We start from the raw sequence: 17,327 nt of genomic DNA, 5'->3' as shown, positions 1-17,327 counted from the left end.
CTTAATACAATCAAAAATTTCTATTTGTGAATGAATGATAATGATCTCTAATTCTTTGGTCACAAATTCTTTCTTCCTCTACAGATGTGAGAGGTAAATTATCCTAGTTCTTCTAATTTGCTTATAATCTCATTTTTTATGTCTAGATCATGAACCCATTTTGACCTTAGTATATGGTGTTAGGTGTGGGTCTATGCCTAGTTTCTGTCATACTAGTTTCCAATTTCCCAAATTTGGCTAATTTGTCAAATGATGAATTCTTATCCCACAAGCTGGGGTCTTTAGGTTTGTCAAACATTAGATTACTATAGTCATTGACTATTTGTCCTGTGAACCTAACCTATTCCACTGATCAACTACTATGTTTCTTAGCCAGTAGCAAATGGTTTTGATGACCATTGGTTTATAATATAGTTTTAAATCTGGTACAACTAAACCATCTTCATTTGCTTTTTGTTTTTTCATTAATTCCTTTAAAATCTTGACTTTTTGTTATTCCAGATGAATTTTGTTGTTATTTTTTCTAGGTAGGTCAATAAAATAGTTTCTTGGGAGTCTGACTGGTATAGCACTAAATAAATAGATTAGTTTAAGTAGTATTGCCATCTTTATTATATTCGTTCGGCCTATCCAAGAGCACTTGATATTTTTCCAATTGTCTAGCTTTGACTTTATTTGTGTGGGAGGTGTTTTGCTTATATAATTCCTGATTTTCCTTTGGCAGATATTTTATACTATTGACAATTATTTTAAATGGAATTTCTCTTTGTATCTCTTGCTATTGGATTTTGTTGATGATGTATAAAAATGCTGAGAATTTATGTGGATTGTATCCTGCAACTTTGCTAAAGTTGTGGATTATTTCTAATAGCTTTTTATTAGAATTTCTGGGGTTCTTTTAGTATATTATCATATCATCTGCAAAGAATGATAATTTGGTTTCCTCATTACCTACTGTAATCTCTTTCTCAACTCTTATTGCCCAAAGCTAGCATTTCTAATACAATATTGAATAGTAATGGTGATAGTGGACAACCTTGTTTCACTCCTGATTTTATTGGGAATGGTTCCAGTTTATTCCCATTACATATGATGCTTGCTGATGGTTTAGATGCTACTGACTATTTTAAGGAAAAGTCCATTTATTCCTATACTCTCAAGTGTTTTAAATAGGAATGGATGTTGGATTTTTTTCAAATGCTTTTTTTTTGCATTTAATGATCTGAGATCTGAGATAATCATATGTTTATTTGGTTTTTGATATAGTCAATTATATTAATAATTTTCCTAATATTGAACCAGCCCTACATTTCTAGTATAAATCCTACTGGGTCATGGTGTATTATCCTGGGGATGTTTTTCTGTAATCTCTTTGCTAATATTTTATTTAAGATTTTTTGCAACAATATTCATTAGGGAGATTGGTCTATAATTTTCTTTCTCTGTTTTTATCCTATCTGGTTGAAGTATTAGAACCATGTCTGTGTCAAAAAAGGAATTTGGAAAGAGTCCTCTGTTCCCTAGATAATAGATATATTTCAATGGATTTGTCAAATGCTGTTGAAAGTGGTTTATCTCTGGATGGAATTTTAGAAATGGCCAAGATGTAAAAGTAGAATCAAAAGACACATGATGGGTAACATCCATATTAACTCAACCAACAATATATAACCAAAGAAACATTAAGTAAATGACTGAGTCATGCATATTTATTTATTTTTTTAAAAACTGAAGGGTTTAAGGTAACTAACAGTTTAGTTTCAAGTTCTTGTTACCATAAATTATAGAAAGATGATGCTTAAGGAGTTTGAACTTATTAATTGATGCATATTATATTATGAAATTATGAAAATGGTGGAATGTATAGGTGTAAGCTGTAAAAATTAAGTATTTATTAGATAATTACAAAGATGAAAGCAGGATACTAGAACCATATACATTAGAAGTTCACTATCATTTAAAATTAAGATGAAAAACTATTGTACTACAAAGATAAACTATAAAATATCCATGAGAATCTAACAAATAACATGACCTAGAATTGAAGCATTCTGGGACTTAGGTCACTAGACAGAACACTTTTTTTGCAGCCATGTAGACAAAACATACATCTATAAAAAATGCAAGAACAAGATTTTTATTTATTTTTATTGTTTATGTATTTACTTAAAACTTAAAAACAACATAGAAAAAGAAAAAAAGCCCTGTGTACAGCAGAATGAGATTTAAATTATGTAACTAATTTCTGTTTCAAAAAAGTATGTATAGTAATTGATCATGTATTCAGAACTATACATCTTTGCTTCCTTGTAGGTTTTCTTTTGTTGTCTGTTGTGCCCTTTTTACTTTATTCTTTATTTTCCCCTTTCTTCTCCCTTACATCTTTCAAATAGGCTATAGTTAAACACAAATATACACATAATATAAATATATGTGCACACATATGCATATATACATACAGCTAAAATGACTAAAACAGCTGACATATAATGTAGATTTCTCTTTTGATTGAATCTTTTAAAAAGTTTGATTTTGTTTAAAATCAATGATTGCTATTTCTTCTTTTTTTCTAATAAATTTTATTCCTGATCATTGTGATGGCATTTGTGTACTTCTCATTTCCTATCCCTGCTAACTCTTCCATCTTACTTCTTCTGCCTAGCCTTTCTATTATTTAATCTTCGCTCCCATTCCCCCCAAAAATCCTTATTTTCTTCTTCACCCTTTCCCTCCCTCTCTATCCAATTCTCATTAATCTACACACCATTCTACACATTAATCTACAATATAAGTAGGCTTTCAGAACTACCAGCCCTTCTCTGCCCTCTAAATCTTGTATCAATTCTTGCTCTTATATTTCATTCATATAACATAATTACTGCTTATACCTTTTCTTACATGGTTTTATTTTTTAGAATCATATCATACTTAGCTCTATTTCAATTTTTCTTTTGGGTTACTCAATTACTAATGACAATTTTAGACATATGGACATAGTTTTTTCTTATTGAGTACCTTGACATTAGTAGTTGATATTGACTTTTACATGTTAAATTTTCTATTAAGTTGAGATTTGTTTGCAAGAAAATCCTGAAAATCAGGCAAGTCATTAAATATCCATTTTACTTGTGTTCCGTTTTATACTTAATTTTCCTGGATATAATACTTTTGGCCACAACCGTAGTTTTTTAGATCTTTGATACATGTATTCCAAGACTTATAGTCTTTTAAAATAACCATTGATAGATCTCATGCAATTTTGATTGTGACCCCAGTGGTGGTGTTACTTGTAAAATTTGCTCTTTAATCTGGAGGTTTCAAAATTTAGCAGTAATGTTTTTTTAGATTTTCCTTGAGAATCTCTTTCAGGTGATGACTGGTGGATTTTTTTCTATTTATATTTTCCCCTCCTTTTCTATCACTTCAGAACAATTTTCTTTAATTATTTCTTGTATTATTGTCTTCAGGTTCTTCTTCCCTTTTTTTGGTCATAGCTTTTAGGTATGAAATTATTAAATTAAATTATTATTAATTTCTTCTAGATCTGTTCTCCAGAACTGTTGTTTTTCTTATGAGAAGTCTTGCTATGTAACTCTAGGCAAGTCACTTAATCCCAATTGTCTCAGAAAAAAAAAGTTTCCTATTCTCTTTTATTTTTTCATTTTTTCTATTTTCTTTTACTATTTCTGGGTCTCTTACAACTTCATTGGCTTCCCCTTGCCCAATTCAAATTTTCAGAATCATACATCCTTAAGATTCTGTATCTCTTTCTTAGTGGCTATTTTCTTTTTTAATCTTCTTGATTTTCTTGGATTGTTCTTCATGTTTTTTTCGTTTTTCCTCAATCTTTCTCAGTTGAATTTTAAAGTCTTTTGTTGAGTTTTTCTATGAATTTTTCTAGGTAGGTAACCATTTAATGCTACTCTTTGTTTAGAAGAGACTTTTTTTTTTTTTACTTCAGTATCTTCCTCTGAAGATAAACCTTAATCTTTCCTCTTCCCATATGTTCTTTCTCTTTTGCCTGCCCATTTTTTAAAATTAAGAGCTTTTTAGAATAATCATCCCTTCTCCTGTGATGGTGGTAGTTGGGAAAGACCATGAGAGGAGATATGGTGCCTTTGGCCTTAAGTTCTCTGTCAGTTTTTTCCTTTGCCCTGGAACCCCAACCACCCTCCTGTAAATGCTAACAGCTAACAACATTCCTGCTGCTTCTGCACTCACCTGGTGCTGGTTCCTTCTCACCTATAGTCATGTCTCAACAGCGCAGGTGAGTCTGAAATTCTTTATCAGCAGAGGTTCCCTTAATTCTCCTGGACTCAAACCCCCTACTTGTCACAGAGTCTGGGAAGTGAAAGTTCCATGGCCCAAGGCTACTGAACCCAGCTAGTCTCAGGGATTTTAGCGTTTGTTTCAATTGAACTAGGCTGGAGGCGTTTACATTTCTCACCTGCCAAATCTTCCCAAGATCTTTCTTCCAATCTTCTCCCATTGTCCCAGGAAGATCATTTTTCTCCCTCAATTCTCTTGTTTTTAGCTGCTCTGTTAGTTCCTGATGTGGGGATTTTGTTTTGTTTGTGGGGATAATCTGAAGAGTTTAGAATTTTCTAACCTATTCTGTCATCTTCCCAGAATTCTCCAAAAACATTTTTAATAAGTAGCTAGGTGGCCAGCGGATAGAGTCATGCCTGGATTTAGGAAGACCTCAGTTCAAACTGAAGAAGAAAAAGAGTACACTTTATAGCATCTGAGAAACTCTGCAGTACTTCTCCCTGAAAAAAAAATGGTCCAATTGTTAAACACCAGTATTTTTTCTGGTGGTACTATATAAACTAATAAAGAATCATTTATAAGCAGCTATTCTGTACTGAGCACTGTGTCAAGCCCTGAGGATGCAAAGGCAAAAATGAAAAGTTCCTGCCCTGAAGGAGATTACATTCTTTCAGAGCAAATAACATGTTTATAAGTAAGAATATATAAATATATATATCCAAAATAAACATAAGGTGGCTTGGAGAGAGACATTGGCAGTAATAAGGTTCAGGAAAGGCCTTATATAGGAGATGATGTTTAAATTAAACTCTGAAGAAAATATAAATTCTAAGTGGGTAGTAGGATGAAAGCATGGAAATGACATATTGCTGGTATTAGACTTGGTCACTTTGTCAGTTTCATTAAGATGCATTTTTTGGTTGCTATTCTAATAGAGGGTTCAATAGTATAGGGTAAGGGGGAATGTCTTTACAAAATCAAATATTAATAATTAAACTATTATGATTTTAGGTTTTGTTAATAGAACTGTAATGTTTAGAACAAGGGAGAGAATTCTGACGTATCCCAATTTCATCATATCAAATCATACTGTCATATTAATTAAATCACAATTGAAGAAAAATAAATACAAACTTTTCTTGAGGAAAAAATGGTCAAATGTATACATATATTGTATTTAATTTATACTTTACTATGTATTGGTCAACCTGCTATGGGGGGGGGAAGGAGGGGAAAAATTAGAACAAAAGGTTTGGCAATTGTCAATGTTGTAAAATTACCCATGTATATATCTGGTAAATAAAAACTATTATTTAAAAACCAGTCAAGATAATCATATCTGCAAACCATGGCATGTAAGTATCAGTTAAAACAGAAGTTCTCAACCTTGTTGCCACAGACACCCAAGGGACCTATGGGTAGATTTCAGGGGGTTCATGAGCTGGCATGGGAAAATTATATTTTTAATTTTGAGTGAAATTCAACATTTTTTAAGTTATGCATTTAAATAACCAATACCCTAAGAGTAAGTCCATAAGCTTCACCAGACCACCAAGGAGGCCCATGACACAACAAAGGCTAAAAACTTCAATTTTAAGTAACCATGTATGTGTTTAAATCTTAAAAAGACTTAACAACATGAGAGCTTTCTTTGGATGATCTCTAAAAGTCTACGATATATAGTATAATTATACAGCAGTGCTTTAAAGGGTGAAATTACAAAAATTTGGGGTCATATTGAAATAGTGATCTCATACTGCAATTCTATCAATTGGTATTTTCAGACAACAGAGATCTTAGAGATCTTAGAAAATACTGGAAATGGTTGAGTGAACTTTTATCAAGAATAATGGTTATTATATATTGGACTACCTGCCATCTAGGGGAAGGGGTAGAGGGAAGGAGGGGATAATTTGGAACAGAAGGCTTTGCAAGGATCAATGTTGAAAAATTATCCATGGATATGTTTTGTAAATAAAAAGTTTTAATAAAAAATTAAATTAAAAAATAAAAATTTAAAAAGAATAATGGTTATTATTAAAAGAGTTAGCAGTAGATGACCCCATCACACTTTCTTAGATTATCTTTTGTTTTGGTTTTAGCTCAAATCATTAATCACTCAATTAGTATTTATTAAGTATCTGCTATGAAGTGAGCACTCTCCTCGCCTGGGAGTATTTGAAATATTCAAAAAACAAAATCAAACACTTTCTTCTCTCAAGGAGCTTACATTCTCTCAGGAGGTGAACAATATGCTAATATCTAAATATATACAACATCCATTCAAAAGAAATTGAAGGTGATTTCAGGTGGGCAATATCATCTGGGAGATTAAGAAAGACCTTGTATAGAAGGTGGTCCTTGAGATACTGTATTAAATAAAAGACTGGGTTTCAAATCCTGTCTCATACTCTTACTAGCTCTGTGATTCTATTTAGACTAGCTCAGGACTGACTACTAAACATCTCTTGTTCAATTCATCATCTGGAAAACCATCTCCAAGTTCATTTTCAGTTCTAGCCTGATGATTCTATGAACTTAGGGATTCTAAGTAGAGGCAAGGAGGCAGAGAATACATTCCAGCCATGTGTATTATAAAAGTTAAAGTAAAATGAACTGTGAGGAAGAGCAAGAAAGAGAGTGTGTGATGAGAATTAATGTGTAATCAATCTAGAAGGTTGGAGTCAGTTCCCATCGTCATACAGAGGTGATTTAATGTCATTTAACTAATCTTCAAATGTCAATGGCTACTATCACAAAGTTTAGATTCCTCTGCTCCCTCTCCATACTAGGTCCTTCTCTCAAATATTTAATAATATATAAACCTAGAATTAATTGATACAATGAAAGATCAGTATTCAAAGAAAGGCTTTTAAAAAGCAAAGAATCTCTTCAGAGAATGAATAATTACATCCTAGCTTGTAAGTTCAAAAAGTCTTCTGAGGTTTTTTTTCAGAAGGAGTATAATATGCACACAAGGGGAAAATATAAGAGGTGCTTAATTCTTTCCTTTACATGTTTTACATATAAAAAAGAAACAATTAAAATTCCCTAGCAGAAAAAGGAAAGAAAGAAAATTTCAAAGAACTAAATCAGTGCCTTTAGGCTATGGTTATCATAGCAGTGGGTTCAGCATCATTCAGTATTGTCAAGAATATAAAGAAATTCAATTTACTTACTAAGGAAAGCAAAAAATTGGTAGTAATTCAGGTATAAGATAGAAATAACACAAAACAGATATAAAACAGAAAAAGCTATCACAGTCTAAATTATCTGGTAAGAGTCAGCTATTGTTGTACCTAACCCAGCTAGAGCCATCCAGTAATCCAGTGAATGAATCCCATTGCCAAAAGTTGTATGAATGATACAGTTTTTTCAAAAGGAAACTATGCTTCCATTGAATTAATATCACATATTGTCTACGACTCATTTGGTCCTATGTTGTAAGATTTAGAACAGGAAAAAACTTTAGATAATCAAGTTGAACTCCTTCTTTGAAAAAGAAGGAAAAGAAGACCCAGGAAAATGAAATGGTATATTTAAAATCACATAAATAGCAAAGCAAGAGAACTTGACCTCTGGTCCTCTGGTAGTCAATCCAGGACTCTTTCCACTACACAGTGTTATCTCTTTGGTTTGTAATACTCTTTATTATTCTCTTATTTTCTTCAGTTGCTTTTCAGTCATGTCCGACTCTTCATGACCTCATTTGAGGTTTTCTTGGCAGAATTACTGGAATGGTTTGATATTTTCTTTTTTCAGCTCACTGTGACATAGATGCTTTTTGTGTCTCCATTTACAGGGGAGCAAACTGAGGCTGGAAAAAGTTTTAAGTAACTTATCTGAGGTCATACAGCTAGATTATTAGATAGTACTGAACTCAGGTTTGTTTGTTTGTTTGTTTGTTTTTTTAAACGTATGGCCCTTATAGCAAGTAAGAGGTCAGTCAACCTTCTTTAGAGACACTGAACAAATTGAGGAGGAAAAAAAGAAATGCAACAAGTTTTTTTTTTTGTTTTTTTTTGACGTTGAACTTCGGCATAATTTTCAAGGTCAAACAATGACTCAGAGAAGGCATTAAAAAACCCAGTCTTCTGATTTCTAAATTTTGTGCTCCTGTTGACAATTGATTAAAAGAAATATTAAAATATTCTCCCGGCTCCTGGAAGCTGTCATGAATATAAGTAACTACAGTATAATATTATTAGGTATAGGAGAAAAAAAGAAACCTAGATACTTATGGCAAATAAAAAGAAGAAGTAAATTGTCATCTTTTCCCCCTTAGAATGCCCCAGGCACTCGTAACCATTATGAATACCACTGGCCTCAAAAGTCTTAGTTCAGAAAAAAGAAAAAAATCCCCAAACCTATTGAGGTATAAGGGGATAGACAACATTTAAAATTATAACTATTCCATCCCCCAAACACCAAGAGAAACCAACAGATTTTTATTTTTCATTTGGATTTGACCTTTCAGTTAACCCATCACATGCCAAGTTATAGCCTGAAGCAATCTTTTGTAGTGAATACCTTGAATCTTTATACTGGAATAGACATATCTCTCACCCTGTCTCAATATCATCATTTCAGTAATACTGTGTCTGGTCAGCATACCAAAGAAATAACTCAATTCCATGCACATTAAAAAAAGTTAAACTTTCTATTTGTCTTCTTTTCACCATCACAAAAATTCATAGGACTAAAAATATCAGTAAACTTCTCAAACACTAAGCTTTCATCCTCAAACTTATTTATTGGGTTTTCTCTGCTGTATTTGTGCTGAATGCTGAATAAAAATAATAACTATCTTATTGTGTCCACATCACAAAAAGCTGTAACAGTTTCTTTTGTTCAATCTAGTACCCACTGGTATCTCTTCCTAGAAGAGAAAATTAACTTCAAGGTATTTCTCCATATATTTAACCCGCTGGCAACCCCATGCTTAGGCACAGCAATGAGTCAGGGCCATCCCACTATTTTGAAAGTGAAAGATAAAGCCTGTTTAAAGAATTTATACCTGATTAGCTCAGTCTATCATTCTTTTTCCAACAGAAATAAACTCAATAGTTACATATTATGAAATTTGCCAACACAAAAAAGAAACAGTTTTAAGTTACAGTAGGAGAGATTTAATTTCGAGATTAGGAAGGACTTTTGACCACAAAAATTGTGAGAGACTTGCACGGGAGGGTAACTAAGGGTGATGATAGGACCTTTGGAGATTTCAATATGGAGAAAGCTCTATTGGTAGGATTTTTTAAAGCTTTTTTTTCTTTTGACTACAGGTAGGTAGTAAAATAAAAAATAAGATAGGTGCTAATCCATTTTGTATGGCTTACATGTAGTCTAGCCTATTATAGAGCTATAAAAAGAACTCTTTTCGAAATTGGAAGACCAGTGTTGGAATCCTACTCTTTTTTATTATCTGTGTAATATTAGGAAAGTCATGCAACCTTTTGGAGCTTCTATTTCCATATCTGTAAAATGAGGGGATTAATCCCACGTGTCCTATGCCTATCAAAATTTATGATATTAAGAATATAGGGATGAAGTATTGGATTTGGAACCCTCTAAATATAATTTAGATGTGTAAGTGAGATCATTGAGTCCAATTCCTCATTTTACAGAAGAAAAAACTGAGATCCAGAAAGATTGCAATTTGTCTAGGGTCACACAGAAAATACATGGAGGTAGAATTTATACTTAGATCTTCCTAATTCCAGGTTTAGCACCCTATTTTCTATTAACTGGTATGTTGTAAGGGAGATAACTGTAAGAGGTATAGGTTGAACTGGATGAACTGCAAAGTCTTTCCGAATTCTATGATTATTAAATAAGCCACATGACCCTAATAAGACATATCACCCTACTAGACTGGATTTGAACCCAAGTTATCCGTCATCAAGTACTCCATCTGCTATATGGAGATAAAGCTGTCCATGGGGCAGAGACATTAAAGTTATACCATGCTGGTTGTAGAAAAGCTGAAATAGAGAGGCACTATAGCAGAGGTATCTAACACACCAGTCATGTTGTAACCTGTAGCATTCCTGGGCTGGGGCCAAATCAGATTAAAATATATTTGGGAAATATTTAATAAAATAAATAAAAATACAAATATAGAACATAAATAATACTAACGTGGCTTTCTAAGTGAGTACGCCGGCCACAAGAATCTTAACATATGGGATAGTGGCCCCGTTTATATTTGAGTTTGATACAACTGCTCTTGGGAACCTATTGTAGCAGACAGACCTGGAATAATCCCTGTCCCCCTGCTATCACAAAGTCAAGGATTGGAAAGAAAAAATCCCTAACAATTTGAACAATTTAAAAAGTTCAAATATGAAAGCAGGTTCAGAAGGCAGGAGGTTACTCATTTGTGGAAATGTCCAGAAACTAGCCTTCCAAACAGACTATATTCTGATCCACATGTAATCCAAAATGCCATTTTAAAAATACATACTTTCTATAGGGTGAGCCTTCAGACATACTATGTTACTTCTCACTAGAAGTCTCTAGGTAAAAAACTGACTATATGTTGGGTATTAAAGCTGATTCCTGCTTACAATCTACCTTCTAAATGGACTTAATGTTTTGGTAATTTTTTTAAATAACAAAAGATAGATTAAAATAGATTTTAAGCTAAAAAGAAATTTAGGGGCCATCTTATCCAATCCTTTCATTTACAGATGGAGAAACCAAAGCACCGAACGATTAGGTGATTTGTCCAGAGGGACATAGCTGGCTTGTAAGTGCCTGAGATAGACTATGAACTTAGATTTTCCTGACTCCAAGACCACCCAATGCTTTGTCCCCTATATATTGTGATAGGGATTTCCATCCTTGTGTGCCTGGACTGGAGGATCTCTCAGATCTCCCTAATTTTTTTGATTATTTGATAAACCATATACAAAAGATGTCACTTTATACTACTACACTGAAATCCCCATGATGGCAAGATTTATATTCTAATACATGACATAACACATGTTTATTAAAATACATAGATCTTCTAAAATCCGGGACAATATTTTGTACATACAGTTGAAAAGTTCATAAGAGTTCTTAACCTCATGTGAATAAATTTGTTGATTTTTGTTTTTAATTTTAACTGTATTTCAATGTAATTGGCTTTATAATCCTATGTATTTTGTTTTATTCTGAGAAGGAATCCATAGCCTCCATCAGGATGTCTAAAGAGTCCATTAAAAAAGTTAACAATCCTGGTGCTGGAGGGTAAGAAAAATTACTAAAGACTATATTCAAACATGATGATAAAAAGAAAGAAGGGACCAGAAAAGAATAATGTCCACACAGCTTCAGCCTTTTTGTAGAAGATTCAGTTTAACACTGCAGAGAATTCTTCATGAAAAATTACCTTGCCAAGATCCAAAATATTAAGAATCTCTTGTACAGCTACTCAACATCTTGGCACTTCTAATTTGGCTTCCACTCCAATTAAGTTTGGTTATTCCTAAGGCATGAGAGGGGTCCTTGGCAATTTTTTTTTTCCCTCAAGCCCTTGTCTAATAAACAGTTTGATAAAAATCATATTATAAAATTAGTGGACCTTTGTGAAATAAATAATAATTTATTGGTGAAGATTTAGAATTGGTAGATTAAGGGATATCATCTCTTTCTATTCAGGTACAAAACCCATTTCTTCATATTCTTTATTGTCAAATGTCCCATTGAAGGGTAATTTCTTCTTTCTCACCACAAGAAAATGGTAGCAACACTGTTTTTATTCCCAGTACTTTTCAGAGCCAAAATAACTCTCTAATTTCGTAGTTCCCACAAATATTTGCATTACATTCCATACAAAAAGCATCACAACTAATGGTTAAAGAGTGAATTCTACTTCTCCTTCCCCAAATCTTCCTTTTTATTTGCCACATTATTAATTAAAAATTTCTGGAAAATGGTTTACACCAAGATGGCTCACCTGATTTCTATACTTCTCATAGTTTCGAAGCACATCACAAATATCCATAGCTTCATTTTTAGAAAGTGTTTTTCAACACCATTCAATAGTTGATACCTGGAAATAAGAATGCAAACAAATCACTCACATCTCTGATAAAATATATTCCAAAAAAATCCCAAAAAGTGTTGACCTTTTTATAATAGTATGTCTCAAAGTATAAAATATAGTAAATAAAATTTTTATCATTATAAACTGGAACTTGATTTTGGTGCATTTTATGTATGGGGGAAAAGCCCTTCATAGAATGTCTTAATAACTTTTTTCCATGAAATAATTCATAAAGATAATTTTGTTGCATCTTATACTAAATTTAAAAATATTTTTATATTATTTGATATATTGGCAATAAAAATAAGATAGAAAATAATGCCCTGAGTTTTTGAAACTTCAGATACAAAAACTATCTTTTTCAGTAATAAAATTAATTTAATTTTACTTTTAATTTACTTTAATTTAAATATACATCGAATTAGAATAAGAGTAAATAAAATCAGGTGGAAACCTATGCTTTGGTTGGAGACACAAACATAATTAATTATACTAGACCTTGGATGTCTTTTTTTTTGCCCTCTCATTTAAAAAACTTTAAATATACATGAATACAAGAAACATAAAATTAAAATATTCCAGTTTATATACAAACTATCTATCCTCTAACAGAAGACATCCTACTACATGATAACACATGTGTATTTTAATAGCAATCACCAATTTGCTTCTTCTTTAGACACTTTAAAAGTTAAGCTCATTATTATTACATATATTGATGGCATTTAAAAAACAAATTTGAAGAAACAGTGGCTTATTTGTGAATTATTAAGAATGTATTAAGCAGCCAATGTGGAACAGTTTAGAAATTTTAAGCAGCATTGAAGACATTAAAAAGTAAACTACTCATAGCACAGAGAGTATGCTACCATCATCAATATTTAGAGATTCATATTCTCAAAATGCAATGTAATATATTTTTACATGGTAAATCTGAAATATACTTGAGATATCAAAAGAAAATCCTTGAATTCAGCAATGATGTTTTGGTACTTATTTCAAGTCAGAAAATCAGAATGTTACTATACTACAAGTGTTGACAAAAAACTGACTCCTAGCAAAGCATTACTGATTATATTACATTTGTCTTTCAAAATATTATCTTGTTGCAATGCATAAAGTTTGTTGCTCACAGGTCTTTGTTGTGCATATTAGTAAACATGTATATTATAGTTGACGTGGTCAAATATGGAACTTTTCCCAAGACTTTTCATCATGTAGGAATCAGTGCTATCAAATTCCAGAAATACTTTTTTAGTCTATAACAATTGGTTGGCATTCCCACATCTCATAAAATATATTCAATACAACTAAGGTAACATTCACTTGGTTTTGCAAATCAAAGATAATTATTTTGTTTTATTCTGCCTATTTCATTTTTATCATAATAATTTTATGTGCTTATGAGTGAAATCCTCCAAAGCATCAGGCCCCCTATGGCCTGAGGCTCCTGGGTAAGGGGCCCTGATTGTTATGGTCTAGGGAAGCACTGCAGGGAATTAGGGTGAAGAAACCATTCAGATGTCAATTATCAGAATCAAAACCTCATCTAAAATGTCCAAGTCATGGTAACCTCTAACTTGTACTTTTAAATGACCATATAAACCACTCTTGAACAGAATAATTAAGAAAGCAAAAAAGGTAGCCAGCCACCTGTCACAGCAATCTGTATGAAAGTGATCAGCTCAAAATAGAAAATCTACTTTTATGGGACAATATCCAAAAACAGGGTAGTAGAATTCTAGTGAAACATCAACTTGTCTTCAAAAGAATGAGATATCTTAATGAGAAACACCAAACCACTAAGGCACCATTAAAAATTAAAAGAAAACAAACTGGTCCACTCTAAAACTCTGGCTGATCAAATGCAACTCATTCTGTATGAAGCATGGAAATGACCACTCATCAGAGAGCCGACTTTTCAGTACTGTCCACATTCAGGGACAGCAATGCTGTCAGTAAGGTCATCTTTGAATACTAAGGACAACATTACGCACACACTCTGTATCAAAGAATGTGACATCATAAACCAATAATCCTAGAAAGGGTCATGTCAAAAATAAATCAGAGGGTGAATGTCTCTTAGTGTGTTTTCTTTCGGTGAAAGCATAACCACCCCTATGTATTCCTCTTACAGTCCAGCCAGATATACCTTTTGAATCTTTGCACAATGGTCAGAAATCTCTGGCTTTGCCTCTGTGCTAACATACTGGTGGTGTTAGCATCTGGGACTAAAAGGCAGGCTTGTTTGACTGGAGAGATGAGAACAAGTGAGAGATTAGAGGAAAATGAGAAAGATAATGGGATAGACTGCAAGACGGCCTTGAAAGCAAACGGGGGAAAAAAAAAAAAAACAGAATTTGGTTAGGATGTGTTGGAAGTCCAGTGAAGAGGATTTTTTTAAATGTGTAGTCAAAATGGTGGATAAAAAAAGGGTAATATCGTATACTATTTAGACAGGAGATGGCCTGGAAGCTGGGAAGCCAGTGCAGAGAAGGTTAGGAAAGTCTAGTAATGAGATAACCAAGTCTAAAGAATTAGATTTGGTTGTAGGAATGTGAGGCAAAGAGACCTGAGATAACAAGAGAGAGGAGCCAGCTCCAATCGCCAGGTAGGTGATCTGAATGTAGAGGGAATAATTACACAGATGAATGTCTTGGAAGCCTACATAATCTCATATGCATTTTTTGCTAATTGATTTTTTTTTTGAGTCAATTGGGGTTAAGTGACTTTCCCAGGGTCACACAGCCAGGAAGTGTTAAATGTCTGAGGTCAGATTTGAACTCAGGTCCTCCTGACTTCAGGGCTGGTGTTCTATCTACTGCATCACCTAGTTGCCCCTTCATATGCATTTTTAAGAGGAAAACATTTTATACAGTGTTCAAGTTCATTTTTAGAATTCTCTCTCAGGAAGAGATATTTGTTCATAACAAATGAGTAGGCTCCCGAGGTTGGTCACATGCCTCAGATACTTCAAAGGATTTTTTTCTAGCTTTCCCTTAAAAGTTCAAACATTACTGGCCATAATATGTATGACACTAGATTCAGATCAGGAAAACCTGGATTGAATCCCAGCTCAGATACCATCTATATGTCTCTGAAAAAATCACTTAAACAATTCTCAGACTCTATTTTTTCACCAGAAATTTGAGATAATCATTGCCCCTTCTTATAAAATTGTGAGGATCAAATTAAATAATGTAAACAAGTGTTTTTCAGACCAAAAGTGTTACTAAATGTTAGTAGTGGTACATAAACACATATTACAATCTAATAAAAATATATCTAAAATTATTCAATGTTCCCTAAATATATTGGAATATAGAATCTGGGTTCACTTTCCCACTTCCACTTGAACTGGCCGTTTAGGTCTCTAGAATATGGCCAATTCCATCTTCCTACAATTCTAGGAGTAACCCTGAGGGATTACAATCACTCATGAACTCCTATTAAGTATATTTCTGCCCATTTTAATATCTTTCTAATATCATTTAACCAATTTATATCAATTAGCTTTTATGAAGGTATAATTGACGGAGGAGCTAGATGGCTTAGTAGATAGTGCCCTAGATCTAGAATCAAGGAGACCCAAGTCCAAATACTGACCAAGATACTTACTAGCTGTGTGATTTGAACAGGTCTCAACCTCTGCACAAGTCTGCTTAATCCATTTAAGGAGGAAATGGCAAACCACTTCAGTATTTTGCTAAGAAAACTCCATTTGGGATCACAGAGTCAGACATGACTAAATAAACCAACAACATTTACTGAGAAATGCCAGCAAGAAACAAAGCATTAAAAACCTCTTAAAATAGGAGCACACTTTCCTACTATTTTGGAACCTGAAATAAAGTGATTTCTACCAAAATATTTTCCCATAATACCATCTAATTCATTTCTAGGTATGATACAGGTGATGGAACAGTCACTTCCTTGTTTGCAGTACACAGTGTCTCAGGTGCCATATCGATCAGTTCCTGGGCTGGGTCAAGACAATCATTTCAAGGGCTGCTATTTTCTCAGAACTGGCTCATGTGGTTCCTGATAGATTCTTAGAGGCTTCAGTTGCTGGAACTCTGATAGTTCTTCCAACCTTAAGAAGATTACAAGGCTTGAAAGTCACCTTGTCTGATCTGCTTCCAGTTACTCATTAAACTAATATCTTGAAAGAATAAAATACAATAAAGAGAGAAGAAAAATAAAGGAACCATATGTCAGGACCACATGGTTGACAGGTATATTGGTAAGGTAGACAGAGATAGGTGGATGGCCATTGTCAGTTCTGTCTCTGTTATTTCTTTCCCAACTCAGAGTCTTGTATTAGTTCCTTCTTAGAGTGTCACAGAAAAGAAAGTTCCTTCATTCCAGCCTTTTGTATAAATGTTCAGTTCTCGATAGGCTTTTCATTACCATGTAGTAAATTGCTAGGTGACTATTAAGTCAAAGAATACCTGCATACTCTTTGTATATGACTTGAGAATCATATTACTATAAAACTTCACTAAACATATATATTTCTTGTAAAACACAATAAAAATGAATATAAAATACTAAAATCTACAAAATTTCATGAAAATGACATTTTTTCTTTCTTTTACAGATTGATCAATACAAGAAAAGTAAACCATAGAAATATATAAAAGTCTATCCTTTTAATAGATATTCAAAGAACAGAAAAACTTCTTTTATATGCTTATGATGAATAACATTGGAAAAAGATAAATTAAAGCTAAAGAAATTTAAAATTTGAGAGAAAGAAGTATTCTAAGCTTCTATATGTATTTGAGTATTCAAAGGAACTATGATTTCTTCAACATCCATGATGCTACCTTTGGTCCAGGAGCTTCTTTGTCTCACTGCAACTTTATTTGGTAGAGATTTAGGGGTTGTCTAAAGCAAAGCTTCTTAAATTGTGGGTTACTGCCTCACATGAGGAAATAATGGGACTGAATGTGGGAGATCACAAAAAATTTGGGAACGGTAAAAGGTATCGAATATTTTACCAAGATTTAGTTCTTTA

The sequence above is a fragment of the Sminthopsis crassicaudata genome, chromosome 5 (assembly GCF_048593235.1).
Source record: "Sminthopsis crassicaudata isolate SCR6 chromosome 5, ASM4859323v1, whole genome shotgun sequence".
Lineage (NCBI taxonomy): Eukaryota > Metazoa > Chordata > Mammalia > Dasyuromorphia > Dasyuridae > Sminthopsis > Sminthopsis crassicaudata.
The sequence above is the reverse complement of the archived record's forward strand: the minus strand, read 5'-3'. Positions refer to the sequence as shown.